The sequence below is a fragment of the Cyprinus carpio genome, chromosome B4 (assembly GCF_018340385.1).
Source record: "Cyprinus carpio isolate SPL01 chromosome B4, ASM1834038v1, whole genome shotgun sequence".
Taxonomy (NCBI): Eukaryota; Metazoa; Chordata; class Actinopteri; order Cypriniformes; family Cyprinidae; genus Cyprinus; species Cyprinus carpio.
The window spans coordinates 28,620,773-28,629,525 of record NC_056600.1 but is presented as its reverse complement, the minus strand read 5'-3'; positions in this window follow the sequence as shown (position 1 = coordinate 28,629,525).

Here is an 8,753-nt window from a genome sequence, read left to right as displayed (position 1 = left end):
ACTAGTAGTTTTTCCCCAATGTGGTATTAGTAGTTACTAAAAGTAGTTTACTAAAGTATCTCAATATTTCTTCTACTAATTACTTTGTCATAGGTCTAAACAATTTTTTTTCCCTTCTTTCCCTAAATCATACCAAACCCCTGTACTGCAGGATAAAGCTGAATGTGGCTAGCTGGACCGGATTTGTTCTGAGCAGGGAGGCCCTGACTGTGCTGCTGGATCTTCTGAGAAGTGCCACAATCCAGACCCTGGTGTTTCTCTTCTGTCTGCTAAGTGGTACATCATACAGAGTGGTCTCCAGTGTGTTTGACATGTGCCTTGTTCCACTGTCACCGCATTATCCTCCGAGTCACTGAGGATGTGCTGGCCATTCACCTCCTGAAGACCCCAGAACACATGGAGGCAGGGCTGCGCTCAAACAGATGTTGTTTTTCTGATGTTAATCTTAAGCTATGTTGTAAATGGTTGTAAAAAAAAAAGGAAAAGTATGTTTTGTGGAAAATGTTTTGTGAAAAAAAAAAAAAAAAATTATAAGCTGCATTAAAAAATTCATGTGCATTACACGTGGACATGCAAAACAAAAATACAAAATGTACAGCAAGTACTCAGGCTCATATGTAAATCAATTACACTACAGAAGTACTGTATACAACTTATTCAATTCATTTTTAACTTGCATCACAAAAAAAACTGCAGAAATTAGGTGCTTTCACTGACAATGTGACATTTAAACAAAGATATTGAAAAATTTTAACTTTTCCCATTTTTTTTTTTTTTTCCACTGCTTTCTCTTGGCTGATAGAGAATGGCTATTAAATGTATCTGTTAAGCATTCTCTCAAAAACAAAGAACAGTTTCTCCTTTCTCTCCTATGCTGTTCTCTCCTCTCTCTCTCTCTCTCTGGAGTTTGATGTCCTCTCTGAGCAGCTCCACCAGCCTCCACTCTCTCCCTCAACTGTCCCAGGACACTTGCAACAAGGCAGAGCAACTCAACCATGCCTGTTAATGATGTACAATTTTCCTTGTTCAAAATAAATTGCTAGAGAGGTTTTGAAGCCAGTAGACTTTACTGATCACACAACAAAGTCGAGTTATGGTTTGCCAGAGGTAACTCCCAAATGTCCTTTCTACACACACCCATACATACATGGATACGTTTTTTTATATATATATACACACACACCTGGAGCCGTTTACAAAATTTCATATATGCATTGTGTTTTTAGACCTGTGTTTTTTGCCATGTGTAGAACGATCAATAGCTGTCATGTACTGTATTTCTAGGTCCTAAACAGATTCTTTCCATAGATGCAGGGTCTTCAAGCTTTGAAATAGTTCACACACAGTTACTACACACAGGTTTTTAAAAATAAAATAAAATAATAGTAGAATAATGTCTTATCTGTAGGCATAATTATATGTATTATATTGAATTAAGATCACTGAAAATCTTCTACGTTAACAAAAATAGCATAATGAGTTTCAGCAAAAATCTATTAACTTGCTTATTTTTTAAGTCTTTCCCCAGCAGGCTCATATATGTATATATGTGTGTGTGTGTAGAAAAGACATTTGGGAGTTACCTTTGGCAAACCATAACTTTGTTGTGTGATCAGTAAAGTCTACTGGCTTCAAAACCTCTCTAGCAATTTATTTTGAACAAGGAAAATTGTACATCATTAACAGGCATGGTTTATTTGCTCTGCCTTGTTGCAAGTGTCCTGGGACAGTTGAGGGAGAGAGTGGAGGCTGGTGGAGCTACTCAGAGAGGACGTCAAACTCCAGAGAGAGACAGAGGAGAGAATGTAGAGACTGTTTTCTCTTCTTGAGAGAATGCTTAACAAATACATTGTTTAATAGCCATTCTCTATTAGCCAAGAGAAAGCAGTGGAAAAAATGGGTATCATTAACATTTTTCAATATCTTTGATTAAATGTCACTTTGTCAATGAAACAACCTAATTTCTGTAGTTTATTTTTGTGATGTAAGTTAAAAATATAATGAATAAGTTGTATACATTATTTACTTTTGTATTGTAATTTATTTGTAAATGAGCCTGAGTACTTTCTGTACATTTTGTATTTTTGTTTTGCATATTCACGTATAAATAAAAAAGAAGTAATGATGCACATTAATTTTTTAATGCAGCTTATAATTTTTTCACAAAACATTCTTCTATGTTTATTTTTTTTTACACATTAAAACAAATTGTTCTATACATTACTGTAAGTACTTTTTTTTTTTTTTTTTTTTTACAACTATTTGCAACATAGCTTAGGATTAACATCAGGAAAACAACATCAGTTTTGAGCCCAGCCCTTCCTCCATATGTTCTGCGGTCTTCAGGATATGAATCTCTTGGTGAATGGCCAGCACATGCTCAGAGACTCGGAGGACAATGCGGTGACAGTGGAACAAGGCACATGTCAAACACTCTGGAGAACACTCTGTATGATGTACCTCTGGCAGACAGAAGAGAAACACCAGGGTCTGGATTGTGGCACTTCTCAGAAGATCCAGCAGCACTTTCAGGGCTTCCCTGCTCAGAACAAAACCATTAAACACCTGTCCAGCGATGCCACATTCAGCTTTATCCTGCAGTACAGGGGTCTGGTCTGATTTAGGGAAAGAAGGAAAAGAGAAATTGTTTAGAGCTATGACAACGTAAATTAGTACAAGGAATATTGAGATACTTTAGTAAACTACAGATGGTAGACAACCAAAATGGGTAATGCCGCCGCAGGGCTGCGGCGTTAACTGCAAATCAGTCGCGTGTTAAAATCATTCCCGAAACTACCGCCAGGTGGCGCAAAGGGACGGGTTGCGAACTGAATGTAATTGTAAAATGAAAGGAAGACGTTTAAACAACAATAACATTATAATATACATTATAACATCCTTAAAAGCCATTAAAAATAGGATAGTCTTAGGCTACAGTCTACTCATCAAAAAATAAAAAATAAACCTTTGCACAAAGGCTCTTATGCATGCTATTGTTTTTAAACAGTCATTATATATATATATATATATATATATATATATATATATATTATATATATATATATATATATATATATATATATATATATATATTAGGGCTGTCAAATGATTAATCACGATTAATCACATCCAAAATAAAAGTTTTGTTTACATAATATATGTGTGTATACTGTGTATATTTATTATGTATATATAAATACACACACATGCATGTATAGATTTTAAGAAGAATATGTTATGTTTATATATTAAATATATTTATATATAATATATAAATATAAGAACTATAAATATATAAATGTATATACATGTAAATATTTTCTAAAATATATAATTTATGTGTGTGTATTAATTTATACATAATAAAATATACCCTGTACACATACATATATTATGTAAACAAAACTTTTATTTTGGATGTGATTAATCGTGATTAATCATTTGACAGCCCTAATATATATATATATCGTATATATATATATATATATATATATATTATATATATATATATATATATATATATACGGATTAAAATGTTTTCATTTCGGTTCATTCCTGGTTTAAAAATAATAATAATAATAATAATCTTCAGGTTCCATTGCAGAGCGAAATGAGAACGGTCCAGCATTTACAAATAATTCTTATTAACTTATTATTCGTGAATTTTTTAAACTGCTAACACTTTGCATTTTTGAATTATGCCTTTACTGTGTGACCAATAATTGTGAATTGTGACTTTGATCGCGCTGGTGCCTCACGGGCACATATCTGGAAACAGCAGTCGTTCACCGAGCCATGCGGCGCGAGCTGCTAACACTTTGCTGGCATATTTTTGCTAATTATGATGATGTTTTTTTTTTTCCGTAGATACTGAAACACGTGTGAAATCCAAAGCCTATTTTACTAATGAATAAGAGTTAGCTTCAAAACTGGGCCGAACATGTTTGGATTTGTTCCCGAATGAGAGAGATTAAGCCCAACCTAATGTATCACTTTAATTATTTGTAATTATTATTTTGTTGTTGTTTTATAAGCCTATATTAGTTATATAGCTGCTGCAATTATATTTATCCATTAGAATTATATATTATGTAATTCTTGGTTCTGTTCTGATAATTTTTTTTAAATTTAAAAGGATTTGTTGTAAGTGAAGGGATCACCCCTAAAAATGTCCTTGGTACATTAGCTATTAGCATTATTAGGCCTGCCGTTATTATTTGAATGTAATAATGTTAAAAATGCAACTCTCCACAAATGTAATTTTATTTTTAGCGGGTTTTCGTGTATGTTTTATCCAGCTTTATTTTTCCATTGCATCTAAAAAATGACTTTGTGCATCACTTCATCTCACTCCGCGTGCTCAAGCTGGCCTCCGCGTTGCTCAGCTGTGGACGATTTCAAATGTTTGATATAAAGGTGCTGTCACAGTTTAGACAGGAATTTGTCATTTAAAAAAAAAAAATCAAATTATAATTGGTAGTTTTATGCTAACATGCCATCAAGTCTTCGGATACCTATACAAAGATACAGGTTTCATTTAGACTATTTAACATGCACTGTGACATTTTACCGTTTCAACTTATAAACTCCTTGAGATGTTTTAAAGTCAGTTTAATAGTATTGAAATTCAAGTGGAATCTCGAAAAAAAATTTTTTTAATTAAATTATTTCTATGAATTAATAAGTTAGCATGACCTTTCATCATAGTATTTGTTTACCGAGCTGTATTCGTTTTCTGAAAACCAAGCACCCACATTTTTTATTTTTTCTTTTTTTTAATCTATGGATCGCTCTCGCATATCTCCTACAACCTACAAATAAGGGCTAATAAGGGTTCTTTCTTTTATTATTTATTTATAATGTTTATTCTTGAAGAAAATAAAGTAGTTAGTCTTTACTTAAAATAAGGGATCCAAAAAATATTTGTAATGTACAATAATATAGGCCTATATCTGCCTGCAGTTAAAAAGTTATATTTGTTTTGAATTCATCCATTTATGTTACAATTAGCCTATTCTAAAAAATAAAAATAAATAATGTCATAAAAAATGCCATCGGTCCTGAATAAATTTTACCATTATAGAGTTGGGGTAGTAATTTAGGAGGTGAAAGATACATTTACACATTACAAGTACAATGGCATGGGATTTAAAGCATGGACTACTGAAGGTCTATGAAAATTTGATGCATTTTTTTAAAAACAAAAAATGGCACTTAGAAGTTTCAAACTAAAAAATATTACTATTTCATTTCAAACCAATAGCCTGTGAACATAAATAAATAAAATGCATACGTTTCAGTGAAGAAAAGAACACTGACAATGTAGGTTGCTTTTTGGGGTTTGGATTTGTACTTCAATATAATGAGCTCCAAGGTTTAAGGTATAGCCTACACTAGTTGTATTTTATTTTTTTTTTTTTACTCTCTATTTAAACAGCATAACTTACAATGAAATACGTCTTCCTTCAGGCAGACTGAATGGTTTCCTGTCTTGCTAACATGTTGGGTCAGTTTGCGACGGAGTCCCGCGCGCTGTGAAGCGGGAGCAGCTTACGGGAGGATTCGCCTGGCTTAAAGCCTTCCGCAAACGCCTTTACGTTCACAAAGAAACAATGATTTTGGCAAAAATAATGATTAATTATCAATTGATAATTTTTTTTTTTTTTGGTTTATTATTTTGGTCTAGTGAAAATAATAATATGGCGCTGCGGGAAAATAATGAATAAAAAGAGTAGGGCTTGCTCGTGAGTGCAGGCATGTTTCAACCCATAAACATGACAACCCCCACCGTTCCTCACAGCCACCAACACCAGACCGAGTTCAGCTCAGCTGGAGGGGGCTGGGGGGGTATGTTCTGTATAGCTTGTGGGGGTCGAGTTAAAGGTTGTGAATTTCTTGCTCTTTCATATGGACAGTCTAATGAGGGTTTCAAACTTTGCAGAACAGGTTTTTAGGACAACTTTAAAGAAACGGTTTGATCACTCTCAAATGTTGACTATGTATAAGCGCAATAAAGTTTATTAGTTATTTTAAACTTAATTTAAGAGGAAGTTGGCCTAACTTAAAAAAAAAAAAAACTGTTGCATTAGGGCTGGGCCATAGGCCTATGGCCTAAAAAAATCTCCGATTTTTTTCACAAAAAAATCCGATTTACAATTTAAATCGATCTATTTTTTTTTGCCTCCCTACTCTTAAAATCCATATTTCAAATGACAAAGAAATGGTTCAAAACAAGTTTTAATAGGAATAAAAATATGTTATTAATTTTAATACTAGCCCATCATGCCATCCACTCGGCGTTAAGAGCTGTTCAGATTAAAAAACTGCCAGCTCCGCAGTGAGTCAGTGTCATGGACGGAGGACAGACCAAGTGTAGGCCTAAATCAGTTTTCTAGTCTCTATTTTTCATCTCGTTATGCCGCTGGTTTAGGTTATGTATTATTTTTATTTCTTATATCAATTATTTGTAAATATACGCAGACACTGTCTAACCGTGTCTACACCGGACGGCCTTGTTCATATTGGGCGAAACATCTCTCTCACTCGGCAGTACAGTAGGCCTATGTGAGTGGAGTGGAGCAGCAACAATTTCCCTTCGCGCTCCGAGCATTTAATAATCACTAAGCTCCTGCGTTCATTGATACCAGAAACACTGCTCCGCCTTCACTCCATGGCTAAAGTTGAATGTTATGTTCATAATAGCTTAAAAAATAAAATAAAAATAATAAATAAAATTACCAGGAGAGTTTCAAGGGGATTAGGCTATTGTGTGCAAACTTTTTGTCCTACCAAAGGCCAAACTAATAAAATTGTCAGCATTAAAAAGGTATATATTGCTGCTTTCTGCTGTGCAAATTTGTGTTTGTGATGAAAATAACATTTTACCTTTTTTCGTCAGTTATTTTATCTACAGATCGATGCATTTGTTACAGATTTCTGCTCATTCATTCCAAATCAGATACAGATGAAGTAGCCTACTGTAAGATTACATTTGTTTTGAATGCATTATTGCGACAGCGATTACGTGTGTGAATGTGCTGTATCTGTTTAAATCATGCTTTAACCCGAAAATAATCAGTAAAATAAAGACAAACTCCTTGAGAACTAGCCTGTAACATCCCGCTCGACTATTGCCGTCATTATAGTCTTCTGATCGGAGAGATTATGTGTATCAAGCTATAGCTAAATATGTTTATCATGTGAATTCTTGCTAAATATTCAGTTATATTACGGGCTGTTGGCATGAATTGTATTCGTGATGGAGCGGTTCTGGAGCGAGTGAATACCACGACGCTCCTGACTTTTAAAAAATCCGCTCCTCTTCAGTCAGAATCACTCCGCTCCGCTCATACTCTGCTCTCGCAGCGTGTCTCAAACGCGCTGGGGAGGCTTGAGCCCAATCATTCTCAAAACATAAAATATTTATTTTATTTCAATTTTCGTTTTTTTTGTGTTTCAGAGGAAAAATCAGTGTTAAGGCATCTCTCCATTACAGACCGTTCTGAAAGAAGAATTTATGCAAACGCGTATAAAAAATTCTTTAAAAACTTTAACAGAGATGTCTAGATGGTATTTAATAGGTCTGCTTCCCACGTAAGATTTTTCTAGTTACTAGTCATTCATTTGTCATTATTTCAACTAATCGCAAGTTTATATTAAATTTACAACTAATCCAGCCTTAATATATTCCACGCTCAAGAACATGCATTAAGTTCGTCACAAAGCACAGGCAGAAGTAGCCTAATAATTATGAAAAAGTAGACATTTTCATTATTTATTAATAAACAAATGTTTTCTTGTCCGGCTGCAAGATGAAATTCACAGTGCTGACTCTCTCCACATGGACGCGGCTTTAAAGAGAAATACAAACCTTCACAGATTACATAATGCTTTCGTTTTGAATTGATTCGTTTAAAAGACATTTCAAGCTTTCTGTAGATATATTTCTCATGTATGTGAGACATTTCAACCCACATATTTTCAGTTATTTCACTATTAGGAAAAAAAATTAACGTGATCGAGAGGGCGCCTCCCTGTCATGCATTAATGATTTTTGCACAAACACTTGAATATTAATAATAATTCACATTTTGCATATGCATTACAAAGTAAATTATTTTTTACATGCAATTATCCAAAATAAAACCAAACAAGATTTGTAATGAAGATAAAATATGTAGACAAATAAGAATAAATGCTGCGTGAACTCAGCATCATGCAGAGCAAATCTTGCACTGATATTTTACGGAATATTTAGCCTATACAAACCTGCATTTAAATGCGGCAGCAATTTATTTATTTATTTTATTTATTTATTTTTTTTACTTTACTTAAATTATATGAAAGCAAGCAAAGAAGACTCGATTTAAAATCACTGAAGTTGTCAATTAATGAAGCTCTTTTTTTTTTTTTTTTTTTTACATCGTGTGCACTTTGTTGATAAGTGAGGACGTTTTATTAATCCATCCATTCTTTAGAGTTGCAATGATTTAGTTAAATCGTGCAGGTTTAATTTATTCGTTTCTTGTTTTAATTAGGCCTAAATAATGGGAGCGAAATTATACAGTGAATAATACGAATAATACGAATTATTTTAGTAAAACGTTTATTAGGTGAAGTCAGGTAAAGTGGGACACTTTTTGGTAAATTGCATTTTAAACAACCAAAATCAGTTAGAATGTATTAATATTGTATGTTTTTTGTTTAAATAGATTGTAATGAAGGCCACTATGGTGAAATTTTCCAAATTTATG